This window comes from Lissotriton vulgaris, chromosome 1_1 (assembly GCF_964263255.1).
Source record: "Lissotriton vulgaris chromosome 1_1, aLisVul1.2, whole genome shotgun sequence".
Classification (NCBI taxonomy): domain Eukaryota; kingdom Metazoa; phylum Chordata; class Amphibia; order Caudata; family Salamandridae; genus Lissotriton; species Lissotriton vulgaris.
The window spans coordinates 122816101-122830010 of NC_141685.1; the positions used below are offsets into that span (position 1 = coordinate 122816101).

At 42.9% G+C, this 13910-nt stretch overlaps 1 long non-coding RNA gene across 2 annotated transcripts in view; it reads left to right on the forward strand.

The window, feature by feature from the left end:
• Positions 1 to 13910, forward strand: part of LOC147737729 (uncharacterized) — a 167922-nt gene that overhangs the window by 75881 nt on the left and 78131 nt on the right. The window lies entirely within an intron of this gene.

A 13910-nucleotide genomic window follows, 5' to 3' on the forward strand; every position in this document is an offset into this window, starting at 1 on the left:
GACTTGTTATTATAAAAAGTACGTACAGTAAGATAAGTATTGCGAAATAGAACTGTAAAAGCATTGATATGGTTTCTTAGCCATACAATGGTTTAGAAGTAATAAAACATATATACAGTCATATATACATTAGGCTAAAATACTCAACTGGTGCTTCTAACTACGCCCACCCCAGTGTGCCTGACCTAAGCCTAACACGTGGAAGGGGAGTAAGTAAGTAGCTTTAAGTTAAGTTGGTTTTGCCAAGGTTTGCTTCAAGAATTCTCGTCTAAGGGTTTAGTCAACACCATACCTCTGAATAGAATGATGGAGGTCTGGTATCTCCTTCAGGGGGCACTCAATATCCCAGTCACCCGCGAGGGCAGACCGGAAACGCTGGAGCTGGATTTCTCTGCAGGAGAAAGGCAGCGGCTCTCTTCAGCGCGTCGGGAGGAGGAGGGGGGACAGCGTCCGCGGCAGCTGGATCTGCTGGGCTCTTCGCAGAGGGACGGCTGTTCAGCTCCTAAGCGTACTGCACCATCGTTCGCGCTTTAGCAGCGATAATGGTATCAGTAGCTTCACCACCAAGGGACAGCAGCAGCGTACTGCCTGCAGCAGCAATGGGATGCACACAGGGTGCACAGCAGCTTACAACAGCACGACAGCTCTTGTTGGTCTCATTGCTTAAGGCAACGTTGGTAATATTTATACCTGACAGGTGCCGGGTTTGACGCAAGTTTGCTGGACATAAGACGTCAATTAAAGATGTCACTAGGAAGTGATAGTTATCAGTTGCTCATTAGAGTTCCATTACTAATCAAAACACAGCAAGCGGGGATTTCCAGGTTTGCTGAGTTTTTATCTTGTTGAAGAACTCGGAGTGTTAATCTAGGAATATCAGATAGTGACTTCTGCTCTGTCATTGCACTAATTGGTCACAAAGGAAGTGGCAGAGAACTATGCTGGAATGTGGCTCTGTTCGTGTGAGGCCAGAGATGACTTTCTGAAAATCGCACTTGGACGGTTATGCCAATATAGGGAATAAATGGATTTATAGCCGAATAGGGGCATAAGGTCACAGTATCGATCAGGAACCTAGATAAACACGCAACACCCAGTCCACGTATTCATGTCCATCAAATTACTAAAACTAGAGCAATTAGATGCATGTGTAACATTGCCCACCCCAAAATACAAAATGCATTCGAAATAGGCGTACTTGTAATACATGAAATTTAGGTACTGTACGTTTTTTGAAGCATAGAAATCATTCAAAAAATTATTGCATATGAAATCATTGAACGATTATGCAAAAAGAATTACACATGAAGTATCTCTGACAGAAGAAGGGCGAGATAAATCATCACATATAAATACATTGTAATAACATGTGCTAGAGGCTGATGTAATGTTGTTATGTCTCTAGATGTGTTTAGAAATAGAAGTGTGAAGCTTCTGTTCTCTAAGAATAGTTTTTACGTTAAGCAAAGAATTGTTCGTGCCAAAAAAAGGTCAATATTAAAAATTTCCAATTCAAAAGAATTAATGCTTGAACGGGGAAATAGAGTTCCAAAGCTTTTTGCAGTTTTTGTTGATCAAAACTGAAGGCCGAATTCAGAGTTCATGGGAACGCTGTGTGTCGGAAAGCTTCTCAAAAGTTATTGTTTCTGTACGGGTGAGAACATCGTATCAGACAGGCTCTCAAAGAATTGGTCTACAAAATCAGGTGATAGTTCAACCAAATTCGATAGTGCTGTAACTTGGAAGGTGTGAGGGTGATTGCTGTCATCATAGTCAGGAGCAGCAATGCTCACAGATGGTCGTACCTGGGTGATGTTGCTTTTGTCGCTTGCTCCACTGTTACCACCTAGTCATAGCACAGGAGTCTCCACGAATGCCGTCATCAGGATCCGCTGGGGACAACACAATGCGTGAGCCGTTATTGGACTGAGCAAAGTATCGACGTCCATTGGTACTGCTGATGGAAGTGAAAGACAGATGTCCAACACGCATTCATCGCCGCATAGCATACATTGTAGTACCGGTAAGATACAGTTCTGCCATATAGGTCTGAATGAAAGGAACCAGGTCATGTTTAGATCTCTCAGCCTGGCCAATCCAAGGACGTTAGTTATCCTGTCCCGGTAGCGCATTGCTAGGATTGTCTCTTCCATTCCTATGGAAGCTATGTCTGAGTTTCGGCTTGCCATAACGAAGCAGGAGGGTCAAAAATAAAATCCCTGCTACAAGTCCCAAAAATAATGGTATTCCGCCAAAAACAGAGTGTACAAAATTAGGAACGATTCCCAAAATTGCCTGGAAGGGTGTTAGAAGTCCCGTAAAGACTGTCTTAAATATTCCTGGGATGCTTGTTGCACTAGACATGTTAAGAAGTTGGCTCAACATTTGTACGAAATGCACGGGGCAATTTGTTGATAAAAGGTCATGAACTTCAGTAGCTGTCCTTGCAACTAGAAGATCATACGTCTCTTTTGATGACGTTATAGGCACTGTTGTCTGTAAAAGTACAGATTTCATTTTGCTTAATGTATCAATTCGTATAGAATAGAGATTCAGACGAGGCCAGATGGGAGTCACTGTGTCTGCAGGCCCACTCGGAAACAATGCTTGCATACAGCTTTTGACCATGGATGTTACGCTTACTAGATAACTTTTCCCTGGCACAAGGCCACAACATCTGTGATCCGTTCTAAGAATGTAACTCCCGTTTGAAAGTTGCATAAAGAAGGGCTCTATCTGAGTTGCAGGTGTGACTAGCTGGTGGCATGAAAGGTTGTTAGAATTTCCATCACATGCTCCGTGTAAATTAATACCCTGACACAAAAGTATACCGCTTAGTGAATGTTTACAGTTGTCACCACTAAGAAATACATTTTTGTCGCTGTCACTATAGCAAGAATGTGTGTATGGTAATTTCCATTCAGATTTTACATATCCTTTACCTAATTGTTCATACTGGCCAGCAGGTATGTACTCAAGGCACTTTTTAAATCGGAAAGTTGTTATCGGAATTGTGATAATTCCGTGTATTATCCATTCAATGACAGGACTCTCTGACATTGTCAATGGTAATCTCTCGAGTTTTTCGATGCTCAGGATTGTATAGTCTGCTCCTTTCTGTGCCAAACTGATCTGTTTATCAGTAAGGTTAAAAATGGAAAATAATGACGTTGTATTGATTAAACGCCAAGGTACATAGCCTGAACGAAGATTTTGCAGCGTCCAGCCTAATTCTATAATAGAACGTAATTGAGATTGGCCATGTTGTAACATTAGCAAGTCTCTGTCTATCACATCAAAGGCAGATGATACAATATTGTCCAACGAATATATTCTGGAAGACAGAGTCATTAACCCATTGTCTACTACAGAAAGTGATTTCTCCAAATGAATACGATCAATTTCTCATATTTTTTCAGCTGTTTCAATTTGTTTGACTTTCCAAGCCTCGTTGTAAGCAGCATAGATACTGGTCGCTATGAAACGCTTTTGACGCTGTTTGCGTGGTCCAAAAATGAAATTGCGCAAATCAGCACCATCTTTTAGTAAAGACAAGTGTTGCTTAATTTCAGCCAGTGTGGATGTTGTTAGCCATTCAAGGCAGAGTTTCCCTACACTGTATGTTGTTATTATCCCTGGATGTTGTCTCTGGGAGTATCTCGAGTCTAATCTGGTCATTTTTAAACCCTGTGTTTTATTCAGGAATCTATCTTGACAGCTGTTTGTGTCAGTAGGCCAGATTAACCACTTATTCCAATCAGGATGTGTTCTGTTAAAATGTAAAATTTATGACACGCCTAACTCAATATCTGCAGTTGCATTTTCAGGTATTGGCTTTGGTATAGACGGTGTTTTAAGGTCTTTGATCTTAGCTAGGCCAAGACAGGATGTTTGGTGTATTGTGTCATTTAAAAACAACATTTGTTCTGGTATCATGCAGGTTCTAAATAGTGCTTCAATGCATTGTACCTGCCAATCTTTTGTACCCCAAATTGTTTTCGTTTCAATATTATTTTTCCAATAATCAAAACCAAATGTCATCATTTTGTCATAAAATGCTTCTGAATATATCAATTTAGAATTTGTCAGCATTGTTTTCATTCCTGTTTTATCTAACAGTTTGTAATAAAACGTTTCTGCATTACTGGTGTTAAAACCTGAGAAGTATTTGAATTTCTCAAAAAATGCTTTAGAACTGCTTTTAGGTGGTGTAGCACAATGTTCCCATTGATTATACATAAAAACATTTCTAGGCTGTGCAGATTTATACAAGTAATGATCCCCATAGTGGGTGTAACAGAATAACTGCTCATAACTAGATGAACCTTGTAAATAATCATGATCTGTGAATCTAGCTGACATTACTAAATCAGACATCATGTCATTAATACTGTTAAAGTCCCAATCATCAGAGAATGTACTAGGTGTTACAAAGTCACTTAAGGAAACCTTCAGTTGATGAGGATACTTCAGGATTTCGACCGGACCATATATCTCATAGTCAGTTTTCTCCCATACTACCCCACCAGGTATTGGAATTGCTGTGACATTTACTGTTGACAGTTCTCTTTTCTTCACGTGGGATGATCTGTGTGGTTTCAGGACTAGGTTGAAGTTCTGACTTGCTGTGTCCATTCTATTGTAATAAACTTTCCTAAAATTAAAACCAAAATTAGGCAGAGTAGGAGTATGAATACCCCTGAAATTATCCAATGCTCAATCAACAGTGAATCCAGATATAATTCTTTGATTTGTTGAAGGAGTCCTGTTGTATTTTCTTTAGAATACTTTTTTGTTTCTGGCATCACTTCGGGGTCGTTTTGATCTTCAGAGAAGTTGTCGAAGTTGATGAAATAACCAGAGGCAGTTCTGTCAATTGATGGGATTGTTCTTTCAATCTGTCTTTCGGTAGCATTTTCTGCTGCCACATTATTGTAGACTGGTGTTGTTTCTTGACGAACTGTTTCAATCTGTGTTTCAAGAGGCACGAGTTCCATGGCATTATTGCATAGTCCTTCATTGTGCACTGCAGGCTGATCGAATGTGATGAGTCTTTCAGTTTGAACCTCTTGGATTGTTGCAAGTTTGGGCATTCTGTTGTTTCTTGGGAGTCCACTGGGCCTACTGTTGATTATAGGCCACATGCTTGTGGTTTTACCAGGTCGATGGACACAACTCTGTTCTCCTTTTTACCAGCAAGGGGCGGTAGCACAACTGATCTTGTTCCGGTGACTGCCAAGACAGGTACTGCTTTTCTGTAAGAAGGCCCAAATTCCTTCTTAACCGCAATCTTTTCTCTGACTAGATCCCCAATCTTTGGAATCCAGACAGGCCTTGCTGGGGCTGTTGCTGGTGGTGCCTCGTCAGTGGTAGTTGGCTGTTGCTTTAACTTTATGTTGCTTAAGGATTTTCTTGTTTCATTCAGTTCCTGTAAAACAGCCAAACGATCCTTGATGTCAAAGTCTGTTGTTTCTTCTTGTACCACTGACATCTGACTATCGAGGTCCTGAATACGCATTCTAATTCCGAACAATAGTTCGTATGGGCTGAAACCTTTTAGAGAATTTCTTGGCATGTTGTTAAGACTAGTCTGGACACTTATTAAATGTTTGACCCACCCAGCGCCTGAACCTAATACCTTCGCTGTTATAGATTGCTTTATGTCACGTTTTTTTCTTTCTACCACACTGTTCCCTTCGGGGTGCGACGGACAAGAATACCGCAACCCAATTCCCATGCTAGCCATGGCCTCCTTATAAGCTCGAGAGCTGAAAGCAGGACCCTGGTCAGAATGGAACGTGGTAATTACGTATGTGCCGATAAAGACTCGCAAATCTTTTATAACCGTTCTAGCGTCAGCCGAGCGCTGGAGGCCTCATTCTTTAAGTGCTTTTTGTCTTAACTGTGTACAATGGGACGCGCTTCTCTTCTTTGATTGCGCAGATAGACCGCCTTATGCTGTCTAGAAGGGATCCTGAAACTACACTGGCCTGTTCATTACTGCGATCTCTGATGCAGTCTTCACAATTTTGAGCAAAACATTGAATATCTATACTCATTCCTGGCCACCAGTACTCTGATTGTAATTCTTTCAGAGAGGCTTTGATTGTTTGGTGTCTCAGACCCAACCCCATGTGTGCTTCCAGTAAGAGGAAGCCCCTCCTGCTCCTGTTTGGAATTACTCTGTCCCCCACTCCAGGGATTCGAGCAAAAGGAACGGAGTTTGCATCGATTATGTATGCATAATTGAGTGGATAGTTTACGGGTAGTGCTGCACAGTCGCCTTTTACAGTCGTTTTTACTGCCAGCACGGTTTCCCCGTCTATGTATTTATCTGTGCGCTTTTTTGTGGCTACGGAAGCCGGTTTAGTTGCTTCCGCTGTGGCTGTATTAGCCAATGAATTCCCTCCAACGTGAACGCCATCACGTTGAAGACTCTGTGCGTGAATCACGTGAGTCTTTTGTAGTTCTTTGTGTAAAAGAGCTACCTGTTCCCAAAGCAATTTATGCTTTATTGTGGCACCTGTGTCATCTTTGTAGTCGTTTTCAATCCAACTCTGCAGTTTATTGTTGTAAGAGTTGACGCAAAAATGAGAATCGCACACGATAAGTGTCGGGAATTCACGTTCTGCATTTTCGAGCGCCATCTTTAAAGATCTGATTTCAGTTCTCTGAACCGAACAGTTTCTTACAGATTCAGTTTTTGTTACTTTCGGTCTGAATTTACCGCACAGCCAACGACCTTTAATAATCGCACATGCTGTATTGTAGGATTTTCTCTCTACGTTGAAATGCTGTACACATCCATCTGTATAGATTATACAGGCGTACTGTGGGAGAGGCAGAATTACGATTGGCAGAGGATATTCTTCTTCATACTCTAAATCATTCAGTTCTTCGTATTGCGGGGCGAAATAGTATTTCACATCTTCCGCTCCGAGAGAATCTATACACTGTATCCATTTCGGATCCAGTGACACTGTAGGCAGGTTTACTGGGCTGAATAGCGCTTCGAAGGCGGATTCCGCTGTAAGGATATTAATCCGTTTGCCGTGTGCTAGTTCTCGCTCATTTGCTAATGCGATTTGCACTGCTTTCACAGTTCTTTCTGTGTGACTGAATGTTTTTTCTGCTTGTGTGTACAAGTGAGATTTAATTGAAATTGGTACCTTATCTCCCTCATTAGAGGTCAGGTACGTGAATCCGCATCTTCCTGGGATGACTCGGATTACAAGATCGCGTGTGTTGTCACGTGTATCTAATTCAGTTTTTGCTAACATGTCTGTTTGCAGTGATCTCAACATTTCTGTGTGTTTTTGAGTCCAATTGATTTGTTTAAAATCAGGTTTAATTAGTTCGTAGAGAGGTTTAACCCTCTCTGCGTAATTTAGGATGTAAGTTCTTCCGAAATTCAGAAAACCTAGAATGGATTGTAAATTCTTCAGCGTTTTTGGAGCTTGGAGTACAGCGCACTTCTCTAAGAAGTTGTCCGCTAGGCTTTTCCCTTCACTTGATAATTCGTACCCTAAGAACAGTACTGTCAGATGGGCAATTCGGGACTTTTTAAAATTGAATTTGTAACCCTCTGCTGCGAACCCAAGTATAATGGTGTTCACTCTTTTCAAGTGAGTATCCAAGTCGTCGTCTGTGAGATAGATATCATCTACGTAAGATAATGCCTCATCATCATATATTTGTAGTGACTCTGTTACTCTAGCTGAGAATAGTCCTGGGCTGTTCTTGAACCCCTGTGGGAGTCGACAGAATTTTTTCTGCGACCCAAATGCAGAGAAAGCGGTCAAATATCTGCTTTCTGGTGCAATGTTTTGACAAAAGAAACCATTAGATATGTCTAATGTCGTTTTATATTTTTTCCTAACTATGTTATTCATTAGGGCTGCACTATGCGAGTTTTGTACTGCAAAGGTTTTGCAACATGTATTAAGATGTCTGTAGTCCAAAACTAGACGATATGAATTGTCTGGCTTGGAGGCAGGAAACAAAGGATTGTTCATTTGAGAGGTGCATGTTTCAATCACCCCCTGGTATTCAAGTTGATCTAAGATCTCCCTGACTTGTTTTTTAGCTTCTTGCTTTATGGGATACTGCCATTGGGCAGTTGGTTCACTTTTTAATTGGATTTTGTGAGGAGTTGAGTCCTCATCCCATCCTACATGATTTTTATACAATGCAGGTGCCTGGGCTACTGCCCATTTCCTTGAATAAGTATATTTTTTGTGAATCGGAATGTGATTCGAGAAGGCTGGCATAATCATTTCTTCGCCACGAGGGCACTCCCTGACAAACTCCGGGGGCCAATCTTTTTCAGCTAACAGAATATCATAGCCTTTTGAGAGCTTATCCCAAAATAGACCCTTTATTTTCCTAGTCTTATCACCCTCTATACGCAATGTTATTTTGTATATTTTATGGGGCTCGCTAAGTCTGGTGTCGGCAGTTTCAACCTGAATGAATTCATTCGTGTCCACTGTCTCCAGATGACTCATCAAGATCTTGCGCGCTATACTGATTTCTGCTGCACTGTCCAACATTGTCAATGCCCACTCCCCGTTTTTCAACTGTGTCCTCAGTATTCTCGGCATGGTTGATTATTCTAATACTGGCTACCTTCTTTTTCTGAAATTGAGATTTCTTATTTTGAGCAGGTTCCTTGTCTTTGGACTGGGTGTGCTCTCCTGGGTCTGACCGTCCTCTTCTTTCCGAATTCTGTGGAAAAGATCGAGAGGGACGTGTATCAATACTTTGATATCTATCAGGTTTTTTCAGATTATCCCTATTTCTAAGGTTATATCTTTTCTCAGAGGGCTCCCGCTGGGGAGACTGGTGTTCTCGAGTCGGAGTTCTTTCCCTCCGTCGAGGAGACCTTCCTCTGGACTGGAAAACTTTTTCCTTGGGAGTGGATTGTTTATTTCCATCCCAGCTCTTTTTAGGAGTGTTTAAATTATTTTTAATAAATAATTTTTCAGGATTTTCGAGCAGTTGGGGCTTTACTGGTTTCCCACCCAAGCTGTCTCTACCTAATTCTTCATAGCATTTTTCTATGATTTTTGCAAGCTCAACAGGATCTTTTATATCTGTTTCCTTCAACTTCTGGCGGATCGCCACAGATGCTGCTTCTCCTTTTATGTTGGCTAATAATATAGCAGAGACCTGCTTGAAGTCTTTCAGTAATTTCATACCTAGATTTAAAGCGGGCTCTGGACCGTATTCATTTTGAATCTGTTTTAGCACTTCTGGTATTACCGCCATAGACGGAACACCATGAGTTTTTGTGTAAATGGAAGCAAAGACTGCACCCCAAGTGTCACAGTCCTCCACGTGTGGTGCGATTCCCATAGGAAGGCAGATTGTCAAGATTCTGTGTTTCTCTATAGGGGTAGTATCAGGAAATACTGCCTCTATTTCAGTGATTTTCTGTGCTAACCAGAAAGGAATTTGTTCCCGTTTTACGGGTGTTTTACCAAGACATGACTGTATGTTCTGTGGTGTGATTTTATTAGTGTTCCCCTGATGAGGGGGTCAGCTGTGGTGTATTAACAGCTGACTGGACTGTTGCAGTCCGCATTACATATTGGACTAATTGCCTATGTATTTTTATTAATGTGTTTAGCTGTACTAACAGCTCTTCCTTAGACATTTTTGCAATGTCAGGATGTGGTGTGTAGCTGGCTAGAACCGGCCACGTTGCTCCTGGTCTACCTAGTGGACCGAGCCTGGTATTGTGATCATTATGTGTTAGGGCGCCATTAAACCAGAGCAGGTGCTCTTGAAATTTAAGTGGAATTTCAATCTCCTCGAAAGGAGCGTACTCTTCCAGAGGTTTCTCTATTTTGTAATAGTGAAACTCTTTTGTTATAGCGTTTACCGCTGGAAAGTTTCTCCATGAATAGAATACCTCTGTCTGCCGATACTCGTGAGCCTCTATCACGAAAATTACTGTACCACCTTGAGGTGTCAGTCCGTTCTCTATAAGTTTTAATGTTATAGATCTTCTTAAGTGGACCGGGATGTCGATAGCATCCGGGTCAGTCTGTAGGAGACTCGAGTCCTCCTCTATTAGCAGGGATGCCAGTCTAACTGCTTCCCTTTCTTCTTCACTGTCTGTCATTTTTTATAAATGCAGGCTTTGCAGAATTGGTCTCCAAGGAGACAAAGATTAGGTGCACAATATTTTGGAACACTGTATCCTTCAACGTTGAATAAACCAGAGCTTTACATAGGAATCTCTTCCTACTAAGGTCGGGCGGATTTTAACCTTTCACCCACTCCAGACGTCTATTGGAGTATTTACGGGAGAAAGGGGTCTGTGTGAAATATGCACAACTGAGTTACTCTAACGTCTTGCGTTAGTTTATCGCCTTACCAAACGTTTGGGCGCCATGTAGTGTAGTTCCTAGTTTCCCACTAGGCCCTGCGCATTGGAATAACATAAACAGTAGTATCGACGTGGAACTGCGGATATTCCAGGCCTCCACTGACTATGCTAAACTTAATTGGGTGTGTTACCAACTAGCTCAGAGGTCACTGGAAACTTTCTTCTCTGCATGGGAAGTGATCAGCTTCCCTGGCACAGACAAGAAGGGATTCAGCTTTCCAACAACCGTGCAACATGACAACTTTGCTCCTCAGATCAAGAGTCAATCTCTAGGGTCGTGTGAAACAATAGACAGGTATTTCACTCAGTCAGGTTAGTGCAGTTTACTTTCACAATATGTAGAGAATAGAGAGACGGGCGTTTGTCAATAAAGGGTTAACATTTATTGAACAGTCTTTCTTCTCGTACAAGAGAAATGTATTGCCACAATTGCAAGACTTGTTATTATAAAAAGTACGTACAGTAAGATAAGTATTGCGAAATAGAACTGTAAAAGCATTGATATGGTTTCTTAGCCATACAATGGTTTAGAAGTGATAAAACATATATACAGTCATATATACATTAGGCTAAAATACTCAACTGGTGCTTCTAACTACGCCTACCCCAGTGTGCCTGACCTAAGCCTAACACGTGGAAGGGGAGTAAGTAAGTAGCTTTAAGTTAAGTTGGTTTTGCCAAGGTTTGCTTCAAGAATTCTCGTCTAAGGGTTTAGTCAACACCATACCTCTGAATAGAATGATGGAGGTCTGGTATCTCCTTCAGGGGGCACTCAATATCCCAGTCACCCGCGAGGGCAGACCGGAAACGCTGGAGCTGGATTTCTCTGCAGGAGAAAGGCAGCGGCTCTCTTCAGCGCGTCGGGAGGAGGAGGGGGGACAGCGTCCGCGGCAGCTGGATCTGCTGGGCTCTTCGCAGAGGGACGGCTGTTCAGCTCCTAAGCGTACTGCACCATCGTTCGCGCTTTAGCAGTGATAATGGTATCAGTAGCTTCACCACCAAGGGACAGCAGCAGCGTACTGCCTGCAGCAGCAATGGGATGCACACAGGGTGCACAGCAGCTTACAACAGCACGACAGCTCTTGTTGGTCTCATTGCTTAAGGCAACGTTGGTAATATTTATACCTGACAGGTGCCGGGTTTGACGCAAGTTTGCTGGACATAAAAGATGTCACTAGGAAGTGATAGTTATCAGTTGCTCATTAGAGTTCCATTACTAATCAAAACACAGCAAGCGGGGATTTCCAGGTTTGCTGAGTTTTTATCTTGTTGAAGAACTCGGAGTGTTAATCTAGGAATATCAGATAGTGACTTCTGCTCTGTCATTGCACTAATTGGTCGCAAAGGAAGTGGCAGAGAACTATGCTGGAATGTGGCTCTGTTCGTGTGAGGCCAGAGATGACTTTCTGAAAATCGCACTTGGACGGTTATGCCAATATAGGGAATAAATGGATTTATAGCCGAATAGGGGCATAAGGTCACAGTATCGATCAGGAACCTAGATAAACACGCAACAATGCCTTTGACGTGGACTGACCACTCATTACTCTTCACCACCTCTACTGCACTGACTTGTGAAGCCCATGCCTTTGACGTGGACTGACCACTCATTAATCTTCACCACCTATCGATCACTCCCCCCACAAACTGCACCTACAATTAATTCAGGAAGCAATCCCATGATCGCTAGGTCTCTCTCGCTTATACCTAAGCCATCTAAGAAAGAGTTTAAAGCTCTCACTATAAAAGTTAAATCTGGCTCACCGGCTGACCCCTTAAGACCCACTCAATTCAACGAATCTGCTGAGATTTGTTTGCCTCCTGTGCTTGATCTAATCGGGCTATCCTTTGAGTCAGGAACTGTTCCCAGCAAATGGAAACAAGCTACGGTTGTTCCTATTTTAAAAAAGCCCACCTTGGACCCTTCAAAGCCTGAACACTACCGACCCATCTTCCTCCTCCCATGGGTATCCAAACTTGCGGAGGCACATGCTAACAAAGTCCTGTCTAACCATCTTCAAAACTCAGGCATTCTAGATCCATCCCAGAATGGTTTCCGTGCAGGCCATAGCACGGAAACTGCTTTGTTAGCTAAGGTGGAGCATCTGCGGAAGCTGATAGACGCAGGACAGACGGCGGCACTGATCCTGTTGGATCTCAGTGCCGCTTTCGACACTGTCTCCCATCCCATCCTTCTACAACGGCTACAAGAGGCTGGTGTAGAGAACACCGCATTAGAATGGTTCCGCTCTTTTTTATCTGGACGCACCTTTAAAGTCTCCACCCCCCCTTTTGAATCTGCCCCACGCAATATCTCCCAAGGAGTCCCGCAGGGTTCGGCACTCAGCCCTACTCTTTTTAATTTATATGTGCAGCCGCTAGCCACCATTGCAAAAAACTGTGGTTTAACCATGGTGTCATACGCCGACGACACCCAGCTAGCGGTTGCACTAAATGGGGACCCTACGGTTGAAGCCCCAAAATTCCAGAAAGCCCTAAAGGAGGTAGCCTGTTGGATGACGAAGAACTGTCTCCAACTCAACGCATCTAAAACAGAGGTCCTAGATTTGGGGAAAAAAGGCTCATCTTTGGGGAGACCACTGGTGGCCACCAGAGCTAGGCCAAACTCCCACTCCTGTGACTGAGGCCGAGAACCTCGGGGTCTGGATTGATTCCAACCTCACTTTCATCCCCCATACCAAAAGAGTTGCTGGCACCTGTTTTGGGGTTCTGCAGAGCCTCAGACCCATTTTTAAATTTTTCGATGCTCCAACTAGACAACTCATTGTCCAAGCTATAGTACTCTCTAGGTTGGATTACGCCAGCTCGCTTTTCCTGGGCATTAACCAAGCTGAATTAACACGCCTTGAGCGTGTACAAAATGCAGCCGCCAGAATGCTAGTAGGCATGCCCAAATTCTGTTCCGTCAGCCGCACCATCCACGATCTTCACTGGTTGCCTTTCGGACAGAGGATTAAGTTCAAAGCTCTGTGCCTGACGTTTAAGATTCTAAAGGCCTCTTCACCTCCTATTCTTGTACAGGCTATTACCTACTACACCCCTGCTAGAGTAGTACGCTCAACGGGTCAATTTCTGGCCTGTGTTCCTCGCTTCAGAAGGGCCAGAGTGGGCGGCCGCTCCTTTGGCGTGCTGGCAGCGAGTCTCTGGAACACATTACCTGTTGACATCCGTGCCATTTCTGACATTCTGTCTTTCCGAAGAGCTATTAAAACTTTTCTGTTTCCACTTGGTCCCAATTAATTTCTTCATCCGGTTGTGTTATTTTGTCCATTGTAGCGCCGGGACGCCACTTTGCTGTGGCAGCTGAGCGCTCTATAAATGTTAGAACATAACATACCTCTACTGCACTGACTTGTGAAGCCCATGCCTTTGACGTGGACTGACCACTCATTACTCTTCACCACCTCTACTGCACTGACTTGTGAAGCCCATGCCTTTGACGTGGACTGACCTCTCATTACTCTTCACCACGTCTACTGCACTGACTTGTGAA